The sequence below is a fragment of the Cyanistes caeruleus genome, chromosome Z (assembly GCF_971803275.1).
Source record: "Cyanistes caeruleus chromosome Z, bCyaCae1.hap1.1, whole genome shotgun sequence".
NCBI lineage: Eukaryota > Metazoa > Chordata > Aves > Passeriformes > Paridae > Cyanistes > Cyanistes caeruleus.
In genome coordinates, this window is record NC_141732.1 from 61,504,283 (window position 1) to 61,509,324 (window position 5,042).

The following is a 5,042-nucleotide window of genomic DNA, read 5'->3' on the forward strand; positions in this document are numbered from 1 at the left end:
TATGAACCTCCCACACAACATATGCACAAACAGACACTGTAATTATTATAGAAAAGCTGCAAGTGGTAAGAAGACCAAAGTGTTTAAAAGTTTTTAAAGGATTGACCCTTGAGAAGAATCATCCTATGAACAGGTGCTAGAAGAGCAAGAGCTGAACTTCAAATCTCTAGAAACTGTCTTGATCATCCTTTTTAAATAATTATATTAATATACTGGCCCAAATAAATAACTGATGGTGAATTCCACCATCTCAAGTGCAATTTTCCATTGATGTCTATTTTTTTTTGCTTTTAAAGTGCACATTTTATTTCTGTCTTGTCTTTGTTCATGAGTACATTTAAATTCCAACATTCCCAGCAAAACACTGCATCATCTTTGTATCTTCATGAATACTTTGTATTCAGCTTTGTCATCATTACACAGTCTTCTGTAACACTATGGTATTCTCACCGAAAGCCTATGAAAAACTACACTACACATGAAGATCAGCTTTTGTTCACTGAAGAAGATTAAAACCCTTTTTGAAACTCCTAAAACCTTTCATGCCATTAGGCCTGCCATCAGCATACACATTACTTTTCTCATTTTTACAGTACAATGCCTTGCAAAGAAGAGGATTCAAGGCAAAGGAAAGAGAAGAGAAAAAGCAAAAGCATGTGAAGCAGCCAAAGTATAGTAAAGTTGCTCCTGAAATCTCTCTTTGCTATCAGGTACTGGGGAGTTTTTAAGCTTCTTGTTTGGTTCAGCAGTCAAATATATTTCATCATGTGAGGTTAAAAAACCTTAAGGTTTTCACAGGTTTCAGGGATGCTGGCCCCAGGAAATTCCAGTTTCTACATGAAAAAACCTTAGGTCAACTCAAAACACATTAGTGCTGATGAAGAGAATCTATCACCTTTGCATCTGATTTATTTTTTTCACACTGTCCCTTTCTAGGGACTAAAATGACCAATTCTGGTGTATGCACATCTACTCTACAGGCTCACAAGGCTCACCTCACCCTGTGCCTCTAATAAGAACTCCACAGGTAATTGCATACATGGAAACTATTCACACACTTGAAAACACTGGCCAGATAAGTCACAGCCAAAAATCAAGTAAACTAAGACAATTGTTGTTTTAATACTGTTAAACTTAAGATGAAAAAAATACTATGCAAAGTAAAACTCTTTTCTGACATGCCATGTACTGACTCTAGAGCTGTACAAATAAATACACACATGTAGACCCGGGATTCTGAGTCATGAGTCTCTAAAAATGAAAATCAACACACTGTCCTTCACAGCAACCTTTTCCTCTCCCCAGTTGTCATGAACTCCTGAGTGCATCGAGTGACAGGGGAACAAAACACCTGACATCTTGGTGTAAAGTGCTTTGCTTGTTAGACTTAACAGGCATCCAGCCTTCATCCAGGGTTTATCAAAAAGACTGCACAAAATAGATTCCCCCTGAATGGTTCCAGGACTCCTGAATGTCCCCTGTATTCTGTAGGATGCTACCTTCTATTTTCAGTTTATTGTTTTTAAGCACATTTTTCAAAAGCACATGCAGGTGGCAAAAATCTTACTTCACATTGCCTAGTGTTTTTTCTGACACAAATATTTTCCCCAGAGCAACATATCTCCTGCTTCCACCCAAGACAGCCCCTTATATTTACCTCAAATGTATCACCAGAATTACTAGAAGCTTTGTTCTCAATCTGGTTATTGTCTCATTAATGCTCAGAGGACTGACATTTGCAAGCAGCCTAAGCTGAGTGCTGAAATCTTCTTCTGAAAAACTCAGACTGGTGTATTCACTGTGTGTAGAAACATCTTCTACATTACAGAAGATAGCTCAGTCTCTTTAACATGGTTTTCATAGTTTATTTTCAGATAATGTGTGCAAATAGGCCGTGCAACTCAGTGAGATGGAAAATCCTTCATGACAGGAATTAAAAATGAAAAGTGAGATTTGTAAATATACCAGGGATTTTAAAAGTTACTATCAAGAACAACTGTATGTTCTTTGCATATTCTGTCCAAAGTTCTGGGATAAAGAATGACCCTGCAGTAACTCAGACACTGGAGGAGACCTGGAGCAAGGGCAGTGTTAAACTTAGAAATTTAACTTGCATTTCATAGAATCATAGAATGGTCTGGGTTGGAACAGCCTTTAAAGATCATCTATTTCCAAGCCCCCTTCCATGGGCAGGGACATCTCCCACTAGACCAGATTGCTCGAAGCCCCATCCAACCTGGCTTTGAACATCTCCAGGGATGGGGCATCCACAGCTTCTGTGGGCAACCACTGTTCCAGTGCATCACCAGCCTCCTGCATTGCAGAATTTCTTCCTAATATCTAATCTAAGCCTATCCTTTTTTAGTTGAAAAGTCATTGTGCCTAGTCCTGTCACTGCCTGCCCATATTAAAAGTCCCTTTCCAGCTTTTTTTGTAGGCCACCTTAGCTACAGAAAGACTGCTAGAGGGTTTCCCCAGAGCATTTGTTTGTTCTCTGATTACATGACTCATCCTGCCTCAGGAAATACAGTGGTGTTGCAAACATATATATGCTATAGCACATATGTATAGCTAAATCTCTGCGAATCTTCTCTCATTGCTCACAGCAGATGCTTGTTAATGCATTTAACTCCAGTACAAGCATATATGGGGAGCTCACACAATTCAGTCTAGAAAGAGAAACAAATTTAAAATTGAGTGTCCTGCCATTTCTTAGAAATTAAGAACCCAAATTATGATACTTCATGTGGAACACAGAGATTGTTTTTGTCCCAAAATATCAATTCCTAAGGTCATTACATCACTACAGAAAGAAAAGAAACAGCAAAAATACCAGCTGAAACAGCTGAACAGTTGAAGTTATATCAGCTGATATATCTGACCTTCTAAAAAAAACAACCCTAAACCAAGTAAATATATTCTGCAATATAATTTGCATAACACTTGCCTTTTTCTGATATTAATTCCAGGAAAAGCAGTTGTTTTGATATTTATAGAGCCAAACCAAACCCATCAAATCTTCATGAGACAATTTTTCATCATGTACTTTTCCCATATATGAAAAAATTATTAATTTATGACTCAAAATATTGGATAGAGGAAAGTATGTATAGGTTTCTGATATTGATGGTTTTCAGGGGCTGGTGGTGTGTTTGTTTAATTAGCAGAACTTCAGCTCTGCCAACAGCTTCTATATTAGTGCAGAAGCACCACAGCAGTACTGCAGTGGGACATGTGATATGATGGATTTGTGATACTTGAGGTTAATGGAATTGACCATATTCAGCTGCAGAGTTGAATAATGAGGCCTGGTAAAGCCTGCTAAGGTAAGCAAATCCTTAAGATTTATCCTCTTTCTTCCTTCCTGAACACCAATAACCTCTCAGGTAAAATTGTTATTTTGTATTTGGAAAGATTCCACCCCAAAAAAGAGCGTTTATCAATTACATAGACAGAAAACCATACTGTGCTGTTAGGGTGTGCAGTCATCTGTTACAATAATTATATTTAATACAGGATTATACCTTTTCCTTCTGTGTACTACCATTAAAAACTGACATTATCCCATTTATACTGCTTTTTTTTCTCTTTTCTTCTTCAGGTCCTTCAGCAGAAAGCTTTGCTCAAGTGAGGCTCTCCTGCCAAAAGAGAATTTTTTTCTCTGCTTATGCACTGTGTCAGTAGGCAAACATATGCTTTCAGCAAACTGTACAGCATCTAGCTAAATCCAGGGCAAATGCATATGTCACCTCTTAAATCAAACACTCTCTCTGTAATTTTCAGTCTGCTCCAAATGATAGCAATTCAACCAAAAGGGGAATTAGCCCGTAGTACTTCTGGGTTTTTTGGCAGACATAATTAGTGCCAAATCATTTAATAGCTTGATTTAACGCACTCGTGTTCATTTTTGCTTGTCAGTTTAATGTGATGATAAGCAAATATCTGATGAGAAGCAACCCAGTAGTCTGGTGTTGCTTATTCTGTAGAAGAGAAGCTGAGGAAGGACCTTACTGCCCTCTACAACTGCCTGAAAGGAGGGTGTAGCCAGCTGGGGCTCTTCTCCCAGGTAACAAGATCTTGTAGTTGATAGCTTGAAATGTATTTTTTCCCCTCTTTTAGTTATGATTCCCCCCGCCCCCCCAGCTTCTTTTTCTCCCAAGTGTTTGCCTGGCGTCAAGTTACCGTGGTTACTGAAGTTTTTCTCGGCGAGAGGCCGGATAGAGTAAAGAGAGGACCCCGCTGGCATTTCCAGCTGCTTGAAGTTTCTTTAGCCCAGGAAAGCACGGGGCTGGGAGAAGAGAACTCTTCTTTCCAACACGGAAGTTTGTAACTCTGTTTTTCTTGTCCCAGAATGCCTCTGAGCTATGGAAGCTGAGAGGGTATGCTCACCTTGCCTTCCCTTTCTTTCCCCCCTGGGTTGCCAGGAAACCAAGCCCCCTCTCTCCTCCTCTGCCCCTCTGTGGAGAATACTCCTACACCTTTGTGGGCATTTGAAGAAGTTGGTGTCTGTTATTTCTTATCTTGGTGTGTGTAACCTTGACTTGTAGAAAGTTTGTAAGATGTACTGAGAAAAATAATTGATTCTTTCTCTGATGTTCCCTCCCTCCGAGAAACCCTGTTAAAAGAGACCCCCCAGACCCCAAATCCTTGGTCTCTCGTCCTTTGGATTCCCCTTCACAGAAATAAACTGTGGAATGCAAACCAGAGAGAGAGTCCCCCCCTGATTTCTTTACTTGCTCTATAGACTTGAATTCTTGAAGAAAATCAGTGAATCTCACAAACATATGCTGGCTTGAAACTCGAGTGAAGAGAAACCTCATCACTGAGCTAGCTGGGCCACACTTGAGTCAACAAGAGGCAGGACAAAAGGAAGTAGCCTCAAGTTTCACCAGGGGAGGTTTAGATTCGATATTTGGAAAAAAAAAATCACAGGAAGGGTTGTCAAGCATTGCCCAGAGAAGTGGTGGTGTCCCTGGAAATGTTCAAAAAGCATGTGGATGTGGACATGGGGACACGGTTTGGTGGTGACACAGTGGTGATAT

The 5,042-nt window shown here is 39.7% G+C and overlaps 1 long non-coding RNA gene across 1 annotated transcript; it reads right to left on the minus strand.

The window, feature by feature from the left end:
* Window positions 1-302: 302 nt before the first annotated feature.
* Window positions 303-4,278, minus strand: LOC147648505 (uncharacterized). Its single transcript, XR_015280124.1, has 2 exons — window positions 4,183-4,278; window positions 303-3,638 (listed from the first exon to the last, which is right to left on the minus strand). It is a non-coding gene; the product is annotated as an uncharacterized LOC147648505 (long non-coding RNA).
* Between the last annotated feature and the right edge of the window lie 764 nt (window positions 4,279-5,042).